At 44.7% G+C, this 23,499-nt stretch overlaps 1 long non-coding RNA gene across 1 annotated transcript in view; it reads left to right on the top strand.

Annotated features, from left to right (window-relative positions):
- The window catches only part of LOC130294019 (uncharacterized), a 47,086-nt gene extending 23,785 nt beyond the window's left edge, over positions 1 to 23,301 (top strand). Inside the window, exon 3 of the long non-coding RNA XR_008848357.1 lies at positions 22,987 to 23,301. This is a non-coding gene — a long non-coding RNA (uncharacterized LOC130294019). The remainder of the gene's footprint in view (positions 1 to 22,986) is intronic.
- The last annotated feature ends 198 nt before the right edge of the window (positions 23,302 to 23,499 follow it).

Genomic DNA, 23,499 nt, shown 5'->3' with positions numbered 1-23,499 from the left:
AACAAAGTGGGAATTTTATTATGTAATAGTGACAATCAAAAACAAAACTTTTTAAGAATGAAACGGAGGCCTAGATACATAGATGGACACATGTATTACAATACTCCATAGGGATATGATACAAGTACATATTTCTTTGTGTGAAGTTCGGCCCATCTTCTGTTCCAACCCAGGATAATTCATAGAAAGTGATAAGTGCCATTTAATACAAAGTGCCTAAAAGGATAAAAACAATATTTAAAATCACATATAAAACATAATGTATCTGATTTTGCCTACTATTGCAAACCTACACTAAGCGTGTATCATAACATTGACCAAGAAAGAAAAAAAGAAAGAATAAAAAGATAATAATTAGAGCAAAAATTTAAAAATTAAAAAAATGATAAAAATAAAGATAAGAAGATAAATAAAGAAAAAAAAATGATTATGAAAAATATATAAAGAAAAAATAAAGAAAAATATAAAAATATAGAATAAATAGTAAAAATAAATATAAAAAATAAAATAATAATAAAAATAATAACAACAAAAATAAAAAAATAATAATAAATAAAAAATAAATAATAAAAAATAAAAATAAAATTACTAATGAAAAAATAAAGAAATAAAAATAAATAAAATAAATATAAAAAATAAAAATGTAAAGAATGAAAAATTTAATCAAATGAAAAAGTAAAGTGGGGGAAGGGAACACAAGAAAGCAGGGAAAGAAAAAGAAGAAGAAAGAAAAAGAAAAAAGAGAGGAAAAGGGAAAGCGAAGAAAAGAAAACGAAGAAAACAAAAGTAAGAAAGAAACAAAAGAAACAACAAAAAGAAAAAAGAAAAAACAGAGGAAACAGGAAAAAAAAAATAGAAAAAGAAGGGGAAAAAAAGGGGACGGAAGCACACAGGGTCCCGATAGTACTGTTATTTACATAAAGGGTTTTAAGCCAAAATGCATGTTTAAACCTTTCGGATACATGGTGCCTAACGTATAAATCCATCTCAGTTCCTTTTGGCGTAACAATTTTTCCCTGTCCCCTCCTCGTCTCAGGGGGGGCACCCAATCAATGATACGAAACCTTAATTGACTTATGTTATGCCCACTTTCAATAAAGTGCTTGGGTATAGGGAGATCTACTTTTTTCGTCCTGATGGATGACTTGTGTCCATTTAGTCTAATACGGCATTCATTTGTTGTTTCACCCACGTAGTGTAGCCCACATGGGCAAGACAACAAATAAACCACGTACGACGTCCGGCAAGTAAATCTATCGTGTATCCTGAATGTCTGGCCTGTATGTGGGTGGTTAAAGGTGTCTCCCTTAATCATTGAGTTGCAGTGACTGCAACTAAAGCAAGGAAAATTCCCTTTCCTTACAAAGCCCAATCTTTGCTGTTTATCTGATTTTTTGAAGGGCCCAATATCAGATTTTATAAGACGGTCCCTAAAATTTCGTCCCTTTCGATAAGCCATAACAGGTGGTTTATCAAGTCCCACAGTTTTACTGACCAGTGACCAGTTGTGTCTAATAATATTAGCTACCACCTGATTATTAACCGTATAGGTTGAGACAAACGGTATCCTATCAGAGGGAGGTTTAGGGGTGCTTACCAAAAGAGAGGATCTTTCAACCTGTTCTAGTTTATTGGTGTGCTCTGTCAATAAACGTTGTGGATACCCCCTCTTTTTAAATTTTGTCCGCATCTCTTCAATCTTAATGGCAGATTGTTTTGGGTCTGAAACAATGCGTTTCACCCGTAAGAATTGACTCCAGGGTAAGGATTTGACTGTCGGTCTAGGGTGAAAACTATCATATTGCAGGATGCTGTTACGGTCTGTTTCCTTAGCGTACAGATCTACTGTTAATCCACCATTGTCCAATGTCACTGTCGTATCCAGAAACTGAATAGATGAGCCAGAGACAACCATGGTGAACTGCAGTTCGGGATAAATCCCATTCAGTTCATCAAGGAAAGATTGTAGTTGGATAGATGTACCGAGCCAAATGACAAAGGTATCATCTATGTAGCGGAACCAAGTTCCTACCAGATGATACCATTGGGAAGTGTAAATATAAGTCTCTTTAAATTCTGTTATGTAGATATTGGCATATGTCGGGGTTACATTTGAGGCCATGGCTGTTCCCCTGTTCTGGACATAGAAGTCATCCCCAAACAGAAAATAATTCGGTCTGAGGATGACCTCCAATAAGTCTAGAACAAGGGAACAATTGAGGTAAGACAATTGGCCACTGCCCGGATACCCTTAGTGTGATCAATCGACGTGTAGAGATTCACAACGTGGAATGACACAAGAAGTGATCTTGGGGGGCAGGATAATGTCTGGATTTTGTTGATGAAGTCACCTGTGTCGTGGATAAATGATTTGGCTGAGACAGCGTGGCACCTAAGTATTTTATCCAGATATATTGCAATTGGAGAGAACACTGAGTCACTCCCGGAGACAATAGGTCTTCCGGGAGGGTCACAGAGTCTCTTGTGTATTTTTGGTAAGCAATATATAACTGGAGTTATAGGATGTTTCTGGGTTAAATATATTTCAAGGTCTTCATCTATAATGTTGTCCTCCACTGCCTTTCGTAGTCGTGTACTGATAACTGCCTGTATCTCGCCTAAAGGATTTTTAGTCAATTTCTTATATACATCTTGATCTGACAATTGTCTATTAATTTCAGACAAATATTTGGGGGTGTCCATGATGACAAGGGCACCCCCTTTATCCGCTGACTTAATAGTAATTAATGTTTACAAACCGGACGGCGCAAGTTAATATTAGAATTATGTACAATCGGTACAGGATGGCCTGGATCGGAAGCATGGAGACATGTAAGTGAAGTATAAGGAGGCCCATCTTCTGTATGGTTTTATATACAACACATTGGAAATATGATTTCACTATGTAACAGCTTTGTATATGTAACAGTTACCATGAAAACATGATTTGACCAACGGGTGCTGTATCACTAATTAATGTATGATATGTTACACTTGTGTGTTAACCAATCTGTATGCTTCTTGCTTTCCTATAAATATGCACTAAGTCACTTTGTTTGTTATGCTTGAAAAAGGCAATTTGTTTGCCTAAACGTTGCATCTGGGTAGTAACCAATAAAAGTCACTTTCCTTTGCTATTGGAGTCTCCGGCTTGTGCTGTACATCTCTTCTTGGATTGTTGTGACTCTGAATTGGCCCTCCGGACAGGTACAGGCACAGCCGAGTGGTCCAGTGCTGTCTCTCTGGACTTTTTTGCTGTACATTAAAATGATCTAATACAGACTCAAACTGGTGGCCCTCCAGATGTTACAAAACTTCAACTCTCAGCATGCCTGGACATGCCCAGACAGCCTTGACTGCAGCTAACGGCTGTCTGGGAATGCTGGGAGTTGAAGTTTTTCTACATCTGGAGGGCCACCATTTTGAGACCCCTGATCTAATAGAAAGAACAGATGCCTCTGATTATAGGGATCACTATGGCCACAAGGATGGGTCATATACGAGCTATCATCCTATCTTAAGTCTTTACTCAGGGGTCATTATCTGGGGGTCATTCTCTCCTCCAGAGGTCAGCATCCACAAGTCTTCATTTTGGAATCATGTAAAAATAATAATTTTGGGATTGGCATCAGGAGTCCATTTTTATAGGTCTTTATAGAGCAGCTATCATCCAGAGGTCATCATCCAGCAGCTATCATCTAAGGGTCATCATCCAGTGTTGACTCTCTAGAGGGTGTAATCTTGTGTTCATTATCCAGAGCTCAACCTAAAGCAGTCATCAACCAGGGACTGTCATCTTAGAGTCATCATCGAGGGGCCATCACCTGCCATCATCATCCATAGTCCATCCTTAAGGGGTGATAGCAGCTATCGTCTGAGTAACATCATCCTTATCTTGGAATCATCGTATGTGTGTTATAATCCCAGGGTCTTCATCCAATGTTGACCCTCTAGAGGGTGTAATCTTGTGATCATCATCAAGCTTCCAACTTCTGAGGTAGATCATCAAGAGGTGATCATCCACAGCTCACTCTTAAGCTGTCATAATCATGTGGTCATCATCCAGAGGCTATCATCTTAAAGTTATTATCGAGATGCAGTCATCGTTAAGACATCATCCTTAAGAGGTCATCTTGCTGTAGTCCTCATCTAGTGGCTCTTCTCTGAGGGATATGATCAAGTATGCAACACAAAAAGAGAAACACAGCCGCACATCCACCGTTTGTAATTTGATCTACTTGCTTCTCAGCATCATTTCAAAAACTAACAGGTTGTTAGTATACATTTTGATCAAAAAGTACAAGCCCACTCGCCACGTCAAGGCCACCTCGTTAGAGTGGGTCCCTTACCTGACACTGGCGTAGCCCCTGGCGGCGACCACTGCCTCCGAGACCCCATGCCCAACGGGGGGAGCAACCCAGTGGACATGCAGCCCCACTACTGCCCAACCAAGCCCCTGGCTCTGGGCCACTCCACCCCACAGACAAAGCATCACAGAAACAATGGCCGCCGCAGAGAACCACACCAGTATGAAACCTACAATGTGCTCACCGCCAGAGGGCTGGGAGAATGGTAGGAGGAAACCCTTATGCAGTTTCCTGCTAATTAAAAACGCCTGGGCCAAATGGGTGGAGTGGAGTGCTGGCCATGGAAGAAGGGAGAGACTACAAATGTGCAAAACAAAAAGAGAAACACAGCTGCACATCCACCATTTGTAATTTGATCTACTTGCTTCTCAGCATAATTTCAAAAATGAACAGGTTGTTAGTATACATTTTGATCAAAAAGTACAAGCCCACTCGCCATGTCAAGGCCACCTCGTTAGAGTGTCAGGTTAGGGACCCACTCTAACGAGGTGGCCTTGACGTGGCGAGTCAGCTTGTACTTTTTGATCAAAATGTATACTAACAACATGTTAGTTTTTGAAATTATTGAGAAGCAGGTAGATCAAATTACAAATGGTGAATGTGCGGCTGTGTTTCTCTTTTTGTGTTGCAGATAGGATCAAGTGGTTCTCATCTGGGGTTCATCATCCAAAGGTCACTTGGTATCACACTTCAAGAGTTCATACCCTAAGGGTCATCATGTGATCATCATTCAGAGGTCATCATCTGGGGGGTCATCATTCAGAATTCATCTTCCAGAAGTCATCATCCTGTGGTCCTCATCCAGCGGCTATCCTGTGAGTAATATTATCCAGTGGTCATTGTCTTGGGAGCTGTGTGGCATCCAGCGGTGCATCATCTAGCAGTGATTATCTTGGGTTTATTATCTGGAGGGCTTTATCAGGGATTTTCATCCAGAGTTTACCCTTCAGGAGTCATAATCATGTAGTTATCATCTACTGGCTGGATTGAAGACTGGTAGATCATCCAGGGGTCATTTTCTGTGGTCATAATCTGGAGCCCTGCAGGCCTTAAAGGCAACTGCACCAAGCCTATGGCACATAAATCTGTGAATTCTTTGAATCAGCATATTCCATGGCAGCCATCATTTTTTTCGGTGGTGAGTTTTATAAATTATGACCTTGTATAAATTATACAGGGCAATTCTTTTTATTTTACAAAAGTGCTTTACATCCGAGTGTCCATGACCAGATAAATGCTGAGGGCAGAGCCTGACGTGTCCAGAGAGAGATCTTAGCATTGTTCCCTATACTCAATGCAGTGAGGACACGAGTTCCTGTGATTGGGGCCCCTGTGGCTGCGGTCAGTGGCCAGGGACCCTGGACTGTCTCATTATCGCAGATTACAGATGAGGATGTCACAATGATTCATTTCTTTGGCATTTATCATCTAATTCACTACAAAGGTTTAATCCTTAACAAGGAGGAGCAATTGCATAAATTAATGGAATGTATTCTGTGCTTCTGGGGTCATGGATGCCACATGTGATAACAGGATGAAATGGGTCCTCTGGCGATTTAATGATAGACACACTTAATGATCACACACTTAAAGGGGTTATCCACCATGAGGGGATTTTAGTACTTACCTGTCAGACAGTAATGGACATGCTTAGGAAGGAACCGTGCTTGTTTGGTGCTAAATGGCTATGTTGTCCACTATAATGACATACACACTTAATGATCACACACTTAAAGGGGTTATCCACCATGGGGGGATTTTAGTACTTACCTGCCAGACAGTAATGGACATGCTTAGGAAGGATCCGTGCTTGTCTTGGTGCTAAATGGCTATGAGTCCACTATAATGCTGCTGATTTCTTTTTGTGAAATGGCTATTTTCTGTTGGTGGTCCCTACCTCCAACTACAAGTCCCAGGATCCCTTGTTTGTGTGAGTTTACTTTTCTCCCTCCCATACATCAGCCACCCCAACTATTGAAGCACACCTAGGACAATTCCCTGCAGCTCTGTGGAGAATGATCTCCTCCCCAACCAGTGGTCACTCCGCCCATTGAAGCAGAGAGGCTCCTTTGAACACCCTACTAGTAACGTAATTTCATGGGCCGCACTGCAACCTGAGAAAACCTCAGATAACAGTAATTTTGTATGCTGTTAAAAATAAGCATCGGGGCAAAGATCACATAAGAATTGCCATCAAACACAGGTACAGACACCATATTATGAACTACACTAACTTTACAGCCCCTGTAGCATAGTAATAAAAAATCCTGGAATACCCCTTTCATGTATCACTCCCATCATCATTCATCCCAGGAGCTCACAATCGAATCTGCCTATCACACACAAAATGTATCGTTTCCATCCTCTCTGGCCCCAGGAGCTCACAATCTAATCTCCCTATCACATTCAGTGGCACTCATTTACTGTAGAGTGTAGGGTTGTAAATGTGTTGCCACACCCCTTTTTTGGTTTTTATTTGATTTTGGTTGGTTTTGTGAATTTTTCTGGCACATCATGTCGCATGTTGGTGCAGCCCTGGCGCAGGCATGTTACAACATCGCACATCAAAAATGAAAAAAACTGTTGGAAAGAGCTTAGTAAATGAGTGCCGTGTAACGACTGGAGATGTGGATCCGCTGTACCTTGTGTGGATGATGGCTTGAGCTGTACCAGGGAGCGGAGTCTAAGGAGCCGCTGGTTTTCACCAGAGCACGCTGCAAAGCGGGATGGACTTGCTGCGGCTTGAGGCTCCCAGGTCGCTACCCCTGATACGACTCATCCACTAAGGCAGCCGAGGTGATGCGTGGCACAGAGAGGATGAGACGAACTCGTAGTCTGAGACAGGCAGAAGGTCAGGGCAGGGGGACACAGCAACAAGGTCAGAATACGTAGCAAGAAGGTCAGAGGGCAGACGGCAAGGAAGCGTGGTCAGGGAACGAGGCAGGCAAAACTGGTACACGGTAAGACAAGACACAATTCAGGTAACACTTTCTCCAAAGCACAAGGGCACAAAGATCCAGCAGGGGTCAAGAGGAAGTCCGGGGCTAAGAAGGTTCAGGAGAAGCACCAATCATTGGTGCGCTGGCCCTTTAAATCTGAAAGAGTCGGAGCGCGCGCACCTAGGGGGCGGATGCGCACGCGTTGAGAACCAGGAACAGCGGAGGGGGCAGAGACCAGAGAAGGTAAGTGACAGGCCGTCGTTTGTATGCGGGCGCGTCCCACGATGCCAACGCCAGCACTGCCAGCAGCAGGGGAGAGAACAAGAGTGCGCTCGCGGCCAGCAAGACTGGCGGCAGCGCGAGCTGTAACAGGCCCGTGTATCACTCCTATCAACTCTAACCCCAGGATCTCACACTCTAATCTAATTTCCTTATAACACAATGTATCGCTCCCATCATCCCTGACCCCAGAATCTCACAATCTAATCTCCCTATTACACACAATGTATCACTCCCATCATCTCTGTGGTCTATGAATGGAACCTGTATGCATGTATGATAATATGGAGGCACTGCAGAGTTACATGTGTTATAGCCACCCTGCATTAAATGTAACTTCCCTGGCCCTACAGTGGCAGATCCTGACATGAGGGTGAAGGGTGCAGACCTCCCAGCGGTGGGCTGCTGTATGATGAGAGCCCGACAGAGTTACAGGCCCAAATCTCATCACGTCCCTGGGGCTGGACACAATACTCCGCTATCTCTTCTGACTCAGGTTAATTGTTTAACCCTGAGGATGTGAAGACATGAAGCTCCGAGCAGAGGAAGCAGCTGGTGCACACATGGAGACATGCCGGACACAGGGGCATCACGTTATACCCAGCATCACCCGCAACCTGTCCAATTAACACTAGGACAGAGACAGGCGGCAGATTTCTACAGCACGACAGGGACTGCTATACTCTAATATACGGTAACATAGTCACATGGACTGTAAACCGCTGTCCATCAGTCTGTCCAGCCGACTATCATGCATTATCAACAACTTGGAAAAATCCGTCAATCAATACCCATTAAAATTTTCATGGTAAAATCTTTCTATATGCTTTGCATTTTTAACCTGCTTCATTTTAAATGCTGTTAGAAAGGAAAAGGTTTGAAAGGTTTAGTTTTAATCCCTTGGCAATGCAACCATTTATCATTTTAGCGTTTTTGTTATCTTCTCATCAGCAAAGATTCATAATTTTGTCTGTGGCAGGCTGTAATAGTAGATCTTACATGGCAGCCATGGAATCCATCAGGGACCCTGTGGCTGCCATGGCAACCAACCAGCACCGGTGATTGCATCATGGTGGTGCCATTCAGAATGCTGATAGAACCAGTACCTGTCAAATAACCACCTAACCAGAGATCACTCCAATGACAGTAATTGTACCCATTAGATGCCACAGTTAATAGCAACCACAGAGTCTAAAGGAAAAGCAGCTGTCACCCGCTGTTTATGAAGCACACTCAGCTTCTGAGCCCACTCTATACCCCCTTAACCTCTTAAGGACTCAGGGTTTTTCTGTTTTTAAACTCCATTTACTGCGGTCCAGGCTCCAGGGCATCTAAAATGGTGGATCCACATGTCAGTACATGGGGCAAGAAATGCTGGGAAGGCGGGAAGGCAAGGCGGGAAGGGAAGTAGACAGATGACCCTGAATCACATGCAAGATGCAGCCTGACAGCAGCCAGTCACCCCTGTTATGTCACAGCCCTATATATTCGGCAGCTATTTTGCGGCTTGTCATATCATTCATTACACTGCATACAGATAGGTCGGACATCACTGTGTGTTTGTGTTGCATAGAAAAGCTCATTCCAGCAGCATTTCATATCCTAGTCACATCAGCGTTCTGGTGGACAGAGAGCAGTGTTTTTTTCACTGAAAAGGATTTTTACTGCAGCCATTAACCTCCCAGTCACTTTCTACAGCATTGTCTTACAGAGAGGGGCAGATAGCTGTGTGTTGCCTCATACATTTCAACAAGCTGCCTCAACTTCATAAACCTTGGCAGAGGAGGGAGGAATAATTCTCAATGCAATTCTGTGTCTTTTTTTCCACAACAAATCATTCCTAATAATCTTTGACCGAGTGAAATTTTGTGTTTAGTACACAGCTTTTTTGTGCTGCAGCACTGTTGTGTTCTGCTGGTGTTGTGCAAAAATACCTTTTTTTTAAGCGTACTGTACTGCATTTTTCTGCCCTCATAAGTGCATACCACATACGTACATCTAAGTAGTGTACTATTTTGCACCTGTTAATCTATCAAGGACCTACATACTGTGAAAGGGCAGCCAAAAGTAATCACCGGCTAATGTTTTACTCAAATAATTTTTGAAGCGTACAGTAGCGCATTTTTCTGCCCTCATAAGTGCATGCCACATACCTACATCTAAATAGTGTACTATTTTGTACCTGTTAATCTGACAAGGGCCTAGATACTGTGAAAGTCCAGGCAAAAGTACTCATCGGCTGGTGTTTTTTTAATCAGATACTTTTTGAAGTGTACATCAGTGCATTTTTCTGCCCTCATAAGTGCATACCACATACGTACATCTACGTAGTGTACTATTTTGTACCTGTTAATCTGTCAAGGGCCTAGATACTGTGAAAGTCCAGGCAAAACTACTCATCGGCTTTTGTTTTTACTCCAATACGTTCATTAAGCGTACTGTAGCGCATTTTTCTTCCCTCATAAGTGCATACCTCATACATACATCTAAGTAGTGTACTATTTTGTACCTGTTAATCTGTCAAGGGCCTAGATACTGTGAAAGTTCAGGCAAAACTACTCACCGCTTTTGTTTTTACTCCAATACGTTCATTAAGCGTACTGTAGCGCATTTTTCTTCCCTCATAAGTGCATACCTCATACGTATATCTAAGTAGTGTACTATTTTGTACCTGTTAATCTGTCAAGTGCCTACATACTGTGAAAGGGCAGCCAAAAGTAATCACCGGCTGTTCTTTTACTCCAATACGTTTATTAAGTGTACTGTAGCGCATTTTTCTGCCCTCATAAGTGCATATCACATACCTACATCTAAGTAGTGTACTATTTTGTACCTGTTAATCTGTCAAGGGCCTAGATCCAGGCAAAAGTACACATCTGCTGCTGTTCTAGACAAATACTGTTTTAAGCATAGTGAAGTGTATTGTACTCTCCTCATATACGCACTAAGTATGTCAGGCAGAGAAGTGCCAGGACATGCACAGAGGAGTGGCAGAGGCCTAAATTCATCAGCCAGAGGTCGCAGCAGACTAGGGGCGAGTGGCAGCAGGAGTCGCAGCAAGAGGCCTGAGCTCCCGGTATCAGCTAGTGGTCGTGTCTGGACCAGCAACCCATCTGCCATCATCGATTGGTTAACACAGTCATCCACTTCATCACAAGTGACATCTGATATCCCCTGTCAACAGTCGGTGGGTTCCTCAGACACAACCCTTAGTTGGCATGGCCCGGGAGCAGTCCCTGTCCTCCCACCATTGCCTCTGTCCTATGCTGTTCCCTCCCCTACAGAAGTATCTTATACTGTGGGTTCAGCTCCACTATTCACTGAGGATGATCTAATAGAGGAAAGTCAGCAGCTACTGCCCAGCCAACAAGTGGAGGAGACATCCGCCGCTTCCTCCACTAGGCAGACAAGTAGTGATGAGGACAGTGACGTGGGAGATGGTGTTGCCAGGGTTCAGGGTCCTGAAGCAGACACTGAGGAACCTGATGAGCAGACACTTGTTGATGATGATGAAGCCAATCCCGATTGGGAGCCGGGTGCAGAAGGGGCTTCATCATCATCATCAGGAGAAAGAGTTGCAGGTTGCCCGTGAGGCAGCAGCTGAGCCAGCAAGGTGGTAGCAGGGTTGGCAGTCAGCATGGTAGCAGAAGTTGAAATTCTGAAGCCAAACGTGCCTGGGGGAGACCACCTGCTTCGCAGCAGCCTACCTTCCAGTGGAACACGGGCTCCTGGAGACGGCGTCAGTAGCAGTCAATTAGTGCAGACTGTAGGTGGGAAAATCAGCTACTCGGCGGTGTGGCAGTTTTTCATCAAGCATCCGGAGAAGGTTCACATAGCCACATACAAGATATGTCGGCAGAAAGTGAAGCGGGGCCAGGGTCCCAATGTTGGCACCAAGGCCCTGTGTTAACATATGCTTTGCCACCATAAAGAGGCCTGGGAGAATCGTGGCTCCGATGTAGTGGTCCAGCCTGCAGCATCACCCCGTGGAACACCGCTCCCTCTTTCAACCAGCAAAGGCTCCACCACCTCAGCCGAAGGAAGCTGTGTGTAATCCCTCCTTCTGTTGCTCCATATGCTCCTGTTCCTCCTACTTTTAGTCAGCCATTCCACCAACAATCCATCGGCGAAGCGATATCCAAGAGACAACAGTATGCGCCCACTCATCCAATGGCGCAGAAGCTGAATGTGTTCCTGTCCCTCCCTTTTGAAGTGGTGGACTCTGCACCTTTCAGAGAACTGATGGCTTGTGCCGAGCCGTCATTTCTTTGCGAAGAAGGCAGTACCAGCCCTGCACAATTTTGTGGAAAAGAAGGTAGTCCAGTCCTTGAGCCTGTCGGTGTGTACCAAAGTGCACAGCAGCGCCGACGCCTGGAGCTGTAACTGTGGTCAGGGAAAATACATGTCCTTTACGGATCACTGGGTGAATGTGGTTCCTGCACGGCCACAACACCAACTTGGACAGGTCACACCGCTTCCTCCTCCACACTCTCAGGCCATTGGTCCTGTGACAGTGTGCGATTCCGCCATCCTCCACTGTGTCCTCAGCCTCCACTGCCCAGACAAGTCTCAGTGGCCCTTCAGCATACCATGTGTGCAGAGCACGGCAGTGTCACGCTGTTCTTCCCATGATTTGTCTTGGCGAACGGAGTCCCACAGGGGAGGAACTGCTAAAAGTCATTCGTAAAGAAATCGGAGCATGGCTTACTCCATGAAAACTGGAAATGGGAACCATAGTGACTGACAATGGGAACAACATCTTGTCTGCGCTGCTACTGGAAAGGCTGAGCCATGCGCCCTGCATGGCAAACATGTTCAATCTGGTTGCGAAGCAGTTTCTGAAGTGTTCCACCCATTTGCAAGACATCCTAACAATGGGAAGGAAACTTTGCATGCACTTCAGCCACTCGCACACAGCAAAACACACCCTCCTACAGCTGTAGCCTCAGAACAGTCTCCTCCAAAATAGTCTGATTTGGGACGTTGCCGCACATTGGAATTCCACCCTCCATATGTTGGACCAACTGTACGAATAGAGAAAAGCCATCACCGATTTCTTGATGATCCAAGCGGATAGGGGGACTCCCCTGTGTAATTTCAATGTGAACCAGTGGCAGCTCATACGTGACACCTGCCATTTGCTCAGGCTCTTTGAGGAAGCCACATTATTAGTAAGTCACCAGGATTACAGGATGAACAACGTCATTCCACTGCTTCATTTCTTACAACACGTGTTGGAAACGATGGCTGGTCAGGGCACTGGAGATGTGGCGCCTACATCTCACGGCCACATGAGTCTTGTGGGGGCTGAACTGGAGGAGGAGGGGGAGGGGCACAGTGGAGCACAGTTTAGGTTTTGCCAAATGGGCGGTTTTTCTAGTAATCTGACAGGAGAGGAGGAGCAGGAGCAGCCAGAGGAGCTAGAGGGTTATGAGGAAGGCGAGAGAGAGAGGACCAAGACACACCATGGCAGTATGCAGAGGAGATCGAGGCAGGGAGTCCCTCCGAGTCACTTGCACAAATGGCACGATGCATGCTCACTTGCTTGCATAGTGACAGCCATCACCAATTGTCACCATTTGGCAGCGGGATGACTTCTGGATCTCCACCTTATTGGACCCTTGCTACCACTACAAAATAGGGGCCTTTTTTACACCCACTGAGAGGGAGGACAAAGTGATCTACTGCAGAGGCACCCTATGTAGTCAGTTGGCCGATGCCTATCAGCGCCATCGACCATCCTCTCGCAGGTCTGAATCAGGGGGCTCCCTGCGCTCACCTTCCACTGCCATGGCTGCTGGGGTGGGGTGGCAGGAGCAGTACCAGCTCCATCAGCAGCAGCCTGAGTCTACAGTCGTTGATGAGTAGCTTTCTTCACCCGCATAGTGAAGCAACTCATCAGCAGCAGGTACACCTGGAGCAGGACCTGAACCAGCAGGGGGTGGCATACCTTGACATGCCCATGCCAACACACCTTGAAGATCCGCTGGACTTCTGGGCAGCCATATTTGATTTGTGGCTGCAACTAGCAGAGTTTGCCTTGGAAACGCTGTCCTGTCTGGCCAGTAGTGTGCTTTCAGAACGGGTGTTTACTGCAACGGGGGCCATAGTCACGCCAAGGAGAACTCATCTGTCCACGAAAAATGTGGAGAGACTGACCTTTGTGAAGGTGAATCAGGCATGGATCAGCCAGGATTTCCAACCACCAATGCCTTATGCATGAGAGTGGATTGACCATTATGCCACACCAACACTTCACAAATATGGATAGTGCGAAACAGATTTAAGGCGCTGCTCCCCAGTTACAAACAATCCTCCGCATCAAACCTTTTTTCACCCACCTTCGTCACTGGGTACTGGTATTGCCACCCACCGCACCACTCTGTCACCGGGTCACTTTCAGGACTCCTGATGCTGCTGCTGCCACCTCCCGGCTGTCTCATTCAGCCACTATATGGTATCTTCTAATGCTTCAGCCAACTCCCGGCTGTGTCATTCAGCCACTAAATGGTCTCCTCATGCTTCAGCCACCTCCAGGCTGTGCCATTCATCCAATATATGGTTTACTGATGCTTCAGCCAGCTCCAGTCTGTGTCATTCAGCAACTACATGGTTTGGTGATGCTGCTGGGCCTAGGACATTACCTATATATGTTTACGGTAGCACTAGGTACCATACATCTTCAATGGAAATTGCAAACTTAATTTTTTATTCTTAGAGATTATGAGGCCCTATTGTCTCCTAATCTGCCACTAACTCCAGGCTGTGCCATTCAGACACTATATGGTCTCTTCATGCTGCCACAAACTCCAGGCTGTGCCATTCAGCCGCTATATGGTCTCCTCATGCTTCAGCCACCTCCAGGCTGTACCATTCAAACACTATATGGTCTCCCCATGCTGCCAGAAACTCAAGGCAGTCATTCAGCCTCTATATTGTTTCTTCATACTGGTGCCACCTCCAGGCTCTGCCATTGTGCTGCCATGTGACTACTTGTTAGATTAGGTACTTTGTACCCACACACCAGGGCTCGGGACACTAAAAATGTAGTTAAAATTTCAATTTCAAAATCCTCAATTTCAAGTTAAAAATCTTAAATTTCCGTACGACGTAGAAACGGAAGCCCCCAAAATTTACAAAATTGTGTTTTTTCTTCAATTTTGTAACACAATGATTTTTTTTCCCGTTTTGCTGTAGATTTTTGGGTAAAATGACTGATGTCATTACAAAGTTGAATTGGTGGCGCAAAAAATAAGCCCTCATATGGATTTTTAGGTGCAAATTTGAAATGGTTATGATTTTTAAAAGGTATGGAGGAAAAAACAAAAGTGCAAAAACAGAAAAATGCTTGGTCCTTAGGGGGTTAATATTGTCAACTGCTCCAGATCTTTAGGGGTTAATCTCCATTGTAACAAAATAACCACAGGAATGTAATCAATCAGCAGATTGCTGAATCCTTTGACCCTTTTGACAGTGGAATGATGAAAGTTAATCTCTTATATGGTCTTTAGTGGTAATGATGGGAGTTGTTAGTCCGTCAGTATAAGGTCCTCCTAAACTTAGGCAACAGACTGACAATATTATTGCTGTTAAAGACGTATTCCCATTCTGCAGCTGCAGGCGTGGTTAGGGCATGACTGAGGGTGGCGTTAGGGTGTGACTAGGGGGTATGGTAATGGGTGCGGTTAGAGACGTGGCTTGTCCCTCTTTGCTCCCCCTGTTAGGAGGTATGCTGTATTCATTTTCAGGCCTACATGATACAACTACACAGCCAAGAGATTGGAAACGCTTGGTTTATGGGGTTACTCGGAAGTCACATCCCCTTTCCCTTCACTACACTTTAGTATGACTGGTGGTTCAACCCATGATGATTTATTCCAGCTATGAATCTGGAGAACATGGCAGGAAAAAAAAAAGATTTTAGGCTCCACACTTTTCCAATAACTATAATTCCCCAAACTGTAATAATGCCCCCCTTAGTAGAGTGGGTAGCAGCACATGTCCCCCACATTATATTGGCAGCAGAAGAGCCCCCATTAGGTTGGCAGCAGATGTCCCCCCCCATTAGGTTGGCAGCAGATGTCCCCCCCAAGTAGGCGGCGAATGGCAGTACCCCCAAAGTAGGCAGCAGGTTCCCCATAGTAGGCAGTAGATTCCCAATAGTAGTCAGCAGCGTTACCCCCATACTAGGCAGCATTGTCCCCCCATCATAGACAGCAGTGTCCCCCCCCCAATTAGGCAGCAGTGTCCCCCCCCAACTAGGCAGCAGTGCCTCCCCATACTAGGCAGCAGTAGTGGCCCCCATACTAGGCAGTAGTGTCCCTCATACTAGGCAGCAGTAGTACCCCCCATACTAGGCAGCAGTAGTGTGCCCCCTATACTAGGCAGCAGCAGTTTCTCCCCCATACTAGGCAGCAGAAGTCCCCCCTAATTAGACAGCAGTAGTGTCCCCCATATTAGACAGCAGTAGTGTTCCCATATTAGGCAACAGTAGTCCCACCATAGTAGGCAGCAGTAGCCCCTCCATATTAGGCAGCAGTAGTGTCCCCCACGTTAGGCAGCAGTAGTGTCCTCCACATTAAATAGCAGTAGTGCCCCCCATATTAGACAGCAGTAGTGCCCTCCCCATTAGACAGCAGTAGTGCCCTCCCCATTAGACAGCAGTAGTGCCCCCATTAGACAGAAGTAATGCCCCCCATTAGACAGCAGTAGTGCCCCCCCATTAAACAGCAGTAGTGCCCCCAATTAGACAGCGGTAGTTCCCCCATATTAGACTGCAGTAGTTACCCCATATTAGACAGCAGTAGAGCCACCCATTAGACAGCAGTAGTGCCCCCTCATTAGACAGCAGAAGTGCCCCCCCATTAGACAGCAGTAGTGCCCCCCATTAGACAGCAATAGTGCCCCCCCATTAGACAGCAGTAGTGCCCTCCCATTAGACAGCAGTAGTGCCCCCTATTAGACAGCAGTAGTGCCCCCCTATTAGACAGCATTACTGCCCCCGTATTAGACAGGAGTAGTGCCCCCCTATTAGACAGCAGTAGTGCCATCCCATTAGGCAGCAGTAGTGCCCCCTCCCCCATTAGACAGCAGTAGTTCCCCCATATTAGACAGCAGTATTGCCCCCCTATTAGACAGCAGTAGTGCCCCCATTAGACAGCAGTAGTGCCCCCTGCTTAGACAGCAGTAGTGTCCTATTGGACAGCAGTAGTGCCCCCCCCCTATTAGCCAACAATAGTGCCCCCCTCCATTAGACAGCAGTAGTGCCCCCATTAGACAGCAGTGGTGCCCACATTAGACAGCAGTAGTGACATCCCATTAGATAGCAGTAGTGCCCCCCATTATACAGCAGTAGTATCCCCCTATTAGACAGCAGTAGTGCCCCCAGAGGAAGGGCCCCCTGACATGGACAGATGTGTCAGCAGAAAGCAGTTCATGATAGAAAATAAATCCAAAAAGAAAAGAATTTCATCTGTAGTAAATAGCAGCTGATAAGTACTGGAAGGATTAATATTTTTTTAGTATAAGTAATTTACAAATCTATTTAACTTTCTGGCAGTTGATTTAAAAAAAAAGAAAAAAAAATATATATATACTTTTCCACCAGAGTACCCCTTTAAGGTCAGGCTTAGTCATACATTTTGCTGAGAGAGCTGCACCTCAAGTTGTCTGTGTCTAAAGTAGCTTACGGCTGGCCAAGTAGCTAGACAGCCCCGGTGCCAGACACAGGCTGGGGTGAGGCCGATGCTACAGGTCCTCAGACTGGTGGTAATAACTGGAGATGTAGCACCATCCAGAATGGGTGAAACAGTCAGTAGCAGAAAGCATTTCCAGTAGATCATGCGGGTCAGCTGAAGAAAATGTAGCCCAATAAGGGGAAGCAAACAAGAAGGTACAGATGTAGCAGAGCTGAGATCTTCTTTTAGCAGCAGGATCAATAGATGACCAAATACAAGCACAGGTTCATTGTCAACAGTCCAGATCATGCACAGGAAAGTCAGAGAGGTACAAAATGGTCAGGCAAAGGCAAGGTCAGATAAAAAGCTCAAGCCCATCTGACAGGGAACAGCTGTGACACTACAAGTCCCAGCCAGTTTGCAGGTCTTTTTCTCTCTTATATGACATTTCCCACAGGCTGTGGACATGATGTGACACCGAACAGTACAATGGAAGGAAGAAAATCCCACAACATCTCCTATGAAACTGAGTAATTCCATAAATCAATTCAGTGTCAATCTGTGCAGAACATGGAAACAAAACTCAGCATCCCAATCATGTGACGCCCATGGAGGTCTAGTGAGACAGTACCAGCAGCTGTTTACAGGGCTGACACGTTTGCGGAGCTGCTGTGGGTTTTCTGATGTGCGGTGGCAGAAGACTAGTGTTGAGCGGCATAGGCCATATTCGAATTCGCGAATATTCGCGAATATATGGACGAATATTCATCATATATTCGCGAATATTCGCATATTCGTTATATTCTCGTTTTATTTTCGCATATGCGAAAATTCGCGTATACGGAAATTAACGTGAAAATTAACATATACAAAATTCGCATATGCGAACATGTGCGTATGCGAAAATTAGCATATGCTAATTTTCGCATATGCGGATTTTTGCACGCCAGTCTCACACAGTAGTATTAGAGCCTTCTTTACACCACACAAGCTGGAAGCAGAGAGGAGTGATCACTGTGATGTGTACTGTGAAGGAAAAAAAAAAAAAATCGTAATTACGAATATATAGCGCTATATTCGCAAAATTCGCGAATTCGCGAATATGCGATATTCGCGAATAATATTCGAATTGCGAATATTCGCGAGCAACACTACAGAAGACTTGTGTTCACTGCAGATTTTCTCCTGATTCTCGATCAAAGAGTCAGAGTGATATTGTGTTTTTTAAAACAATGCAGAGTTTAATACAAGATAATGTCCTTCTGGCTGTAGATGCTGCAGATAGGTGCTGGGTGCCTCATCATGTATTCTGCAGCCAGTCCCTGTCTCATATATGGCAGAGGCTCCAGGTTATGATTCATCCAAAATGTTAACACATTGCACAGGAACCCCATGGCTGTGTACAGTACAATTCTGCTCTGGCCTTATACAGACTTCGTCTGGTTACAGCCGTTCATTGCACTTATCATCCATACATCCTTGCACCAGCTCATCACACATATCATCCATATATCCTTGCACCAGCTCATCACACTCATCATCTATAGATCCTCACAGCAGCTCATCACACATATCATCCATAGATCCTCACAGTAGCTCATCACACTCATCATCCATACATCCGTGCACCAGCTCATCACACATATCATCCATACATCCTTGCACCAGCTCATCACACTCATCATCCATAGATCCTCACAGCAGCTCATCACACTCATCATCCATAGATCCTTACAGCAGCTCATCACACTCATCATCCATAGATCCTCACAGAAGCTCATCACACTCATCATCCATAGATACTCACAGCAGCTCATCACACATATCATCCATATATCCTTGCACCAGCTTATCACACTCATCATCCATAGATCCTCACAGAAGCTCATCACACATATCATCCATATATCCTTGCAGCAGCTCATCACACATATCATCCATATATCCTTGCAGCAGCTCATCACACATATCATCCATATATCCTTGCACCAGCTCATCACACATATCATCCATATATCCTTGCACCAGCTCATCACACATATCATCCATATATCCTTGCACCAGCTCATCACACTCATCATCCATATATCCTTGCACCAGCTCATCACTAGTGTTGAGCGGCATAGGCCATATTCGAATTCGCGAATATTCGCGAATATATGGACGAATATTCGTCATATATTCGTGAATATTCGCATATTCGTAATATTCTCGTTTTATTTTCGCATAATCGAAAAATCAGCGAGTGCGAAAATTAACATATACGAAAATTAGCATATTCAAAATTAACATAAGCGACAATTCGCATATGCGGAAATTATCATATATTAATTTTCGCATATGCGAATAATTAGTTTGCGTTAATTTGTTTATGCTAATTTTCGTATATGTTAACCTTCGCATACGCGAATTTGCGCATATGCGAAAATATATCGAGCTTATTACGAGTATGCGAATATTCGTGAATATATGACGAATATTCGTCCATATATTCGCGAATATTCGCGAATTCGAATATGGCCTATGCCGCTCAACACTACTCATCACACTCATCATCCATAGATCCTTGCACCAGCTCATCACACATATCATCCATATATCCTTGCACCAGCTCATCACACTCATCATCCATAGATCCTTGCAGCAGCTCATCACATATCATCTATAGTGTTGCTCGCGAATATTCGCAATTCGAATATTATTCGCGAATATCGCATATTCGCGAATTCGCGAATTTCGCGAATATAGCGCTATATATTCGTAATTACGAATATTCGTTTTTTTTTTTTTTTTTTTTCTTCACAGTACACATCACAGTGATCATCCCTCTCTGCTTCCAGCTTGTGTGGTGTAAAGAAGGCTGTAATACTACTGTGTGAGACTGGCGTGCGAAAATTCGCATATGCGAAATTAGCATATACTAATATTCGCATATGCGAATTTCCACGCATGCTAATTTTCGCATGCGCGTATTTTCACATACGCGAAAATAAAGCGAGGGTATAACGAATATGCGAATATTCGCGAATATATGACGAATATTCGTCCATATATTCGCGAATATTCGCGAATTCGAATATAGCCTATGCCGCTCAACACTAATCATCTATGAGAGACAAGAGAAAGAAAAAAGTGCCGGGCTGCTCCCTGGTGTAATACTATCAAGTTTACTTGACCCGCCACCACACCACTGGTGCAATACTGACCTTGGTGGGTTGGACTATCCATATGGGTACAAACTGAAGTGTTGTAATGTATGCAGTATGCAGTTCAAGTACCATATCTGCGTACTGTAGGTTGCGAATAATTTATGGAAATTATGGAGACAAAAGGGAGAAAAACAAGGGTCTGATACAAGCGCTGCTGCTGAATTCACACAATAAGTTTCACGTCACCACAGTAGCACAGGACGTAACGGTTTATTCGGAGACAATGGACAGCGCGTTTCGGCACTTTACGTGCACCTTCCTCAGGTCCAACAATATACAAGTGCTGGTATCCTGACAAGCCACCCTGTGCTGACTCGTGACAGCACAGGATACCTTGTTAGGAAGGCAGCACTTGTACATTGTTGGACCTGAGGAAGGTGCAAGTAAATCGCCAAAACACGCTGTCCATTGTCTCCGAATAAACCGTTACGTCCTGTGCTACTGTGGTGACGTGAAACTTATTGTGTGAATTCAGCAGCAGCGCTTGTATCAGACCCTTGGTTTTCTTCCTTTTGTCTCTTCCACATATTATCTATACATCCTTGCAACAGCTCATCACACATATACATAGATCCTCGCAGCAGCTCATCACACATATACATAGATCCTCGCATTAGCTCATCACACATATACATAGATCCTCACAGCAGCTCATCACACATATACATAGATCCTCGCAGGAGCTCATCACACATATACATAGATCCTTGCAACAGCTCATCACACATATACATAGATCCTCACAGCAGCTCATCACACATATACATAGATCCTTGCAGGAGCTCATCACACATATACATAGATCCTCGCAGGAGCTCATCACACATATACATAGATCCTCGCAGGAGCTCATCACACATATACATAGATCCTCGCAGCACATCATCACACATACATAGGTCCTCGCAGTAGCTCATCACATATATACATAGATCCTCGCAGTAGCTCATCACACTCATCATCCATAGATCCTCTCAACTCATCATACATATACATAGATCCTCGCAGCAGCTCATCACACATATACATAGATCCTCTCAGCACATCATCATACATATACATAGATCCTCGCAGCAGCTCATCACACATATACATAGATCCTTGCAGTAGCTCATCACACTCATCATCCATAGATCCTCTCAACTCATCATACATATACATAGATCCTCGCAGCAGCTCATCACACATATACATAGATCCTCTCAGCACATCATCCTACATATACATAGATCCTCGCAGCAGCTCATCACACATATACATAGATCCTCGCAGTAGCTCATCACACTCATCATCCATAGATCCTCTCAACTCATCACACATCATCCATGCCTCCTTGCAGCAGCTCATAATACACATTGGCCCTGATTTACAGATTTTTTTATCAGGTTGTGTGCCAGATTCGATTTGCTCCAGAATTGAAAATAACCCGACTAACTCTCCATTTTACTGAGAAAACCTGAAAAAGGGGCTGTGGGCGTTGCCGCCAAAAAGGGGCGTGTCCCCAACATTTTCACAAAAACTCAATATATTAACTAAGGTTTCCACAGAAAATGTGGTGGATTTGAGCTGAGTAAAACCCGACAGATCAGAGCATGTGTAAAAAAAAAGTGTAGGGAAAGTGCAAAATGTAGGGAAACATTAGTAAATACCGTGGACAATAAATTGTAGGGAATTAAACCCACAAAAGAAAACTACATGATCCTCGCAACAACTTAGCGCACACATCATACATAGATCTTTGCAGAATGTTTTTTGTCAACCACATTGTATCCTGTGATCTATGGAGCTTGACTTTTATCTAGGGGGGCAGAAATCTAAAATCACATCCCTTCCCCTTCATCCAACCATACCCCCTTCCCTTCAATTCCTTGGTTGGACTTGAGGGACGTATGTTTTTTTTCAACCGTACTAACTATGTAACTATGTAACCTTTAGGGCAGAGATCCATGGGGTGGATGCCCATTATGGAAGCTATAATTTATTGGAGCTGTGACTTATGAGGGGGGTTTGTCATCTATGGAGGCTGTGATCTGTGGGGGGGTTGCCATCTATATGGAGCTGTTAGAGCTTTGACCTGAGGCAGGTTTTTATCTGTGGAAGCTGTGATTTTCGGGGCTGTGATCTACAAAGAGTGACCATCTATAGTGGGCCATCTTCAGGGGGCTTCCTGAGAAGCTCCATGTATACTGAATACAGAGATCTTGTGTTTTTGTTGTTGTAAAGTATACATAAACCAGGTATGGAGTCATCTATGTATGAGACCTCCCAGAGGTTGTTGTCTGCAGTTATCAGCACTACTCATGGAGCCTCAGAGAGGTTATGGCCCAGACCATCGCCCCGTCAGCCCAAATTCAGATGTCCCGGACTCAGAGCATTTTCCATATTTCATGACCATTAGCGACAGTCACAGACGGAGCGCCATCTGCCCAAACATCTGCGCCACGTTGATAACCTAAGAAATATTGTGCAGATGATTCGCCCTTAAATCCTGCCTTTCGTTCACTGCTGTTTACAGGTTGTGAGGAGCAGTTACACAACCAGCAATTACTCAGCCCGGAGGCAGCCATCTCCTACGACACAGTGGCCGCAGCTCACAGGAATGTCACGCTCCAGCTCAACACCAGTTACCTCCATTCATTCCGCTCCCGTCTGCAGGGAATATGTGAAACTTTTCTACAAGAGACTGTAAGAACAAAACCCTTGACCCATCCATTCTGTCATCATCATAAAGAAAGGGTCATAATGGTGGAGGCCACGTCCATTACTGGAGGTCGGGGTACATGAATTAACCCCTTCTTGACACCAAGTCGAAGGAATAAACACCAGACCGGTCCTGGGATCAGGATGTCCCACTGTCGTGATTCTTGGAACTTGCAGATGTTGGAGTGGTTTCCATGGAGATGTGACACGAGTACAGAATTAGGGTTTTGTGGCGTACCTCCCCCCAGCAGGCACAGAGGGGCATTGTTAATCCAGCGCTGGCAGCGCTTCCAGTTTACTGGTGTAGAGCGGTGATGCCAGCTGAGCC

This window comes from Hyla sarda, chromosome 10 (genome assembly GCF_029499605.1).
Source record: "Hyla sarda isolate aHylSar1 chromosome 10, aHylSar1.hap1, whole genome shotgun sequence".
Classification (NCBI taxonomy): domain Eukaryota; kingdom Metazoa; phylum Chordata; class Amphibia; order Anura; family Hylidae; genus Hyla; species Hyla sarda.
The sequence above is the reverse complement of the archived record's forward strand: the minus strand, read 5'-3'. Positions and strand labels throughout refer to the sequence as shown.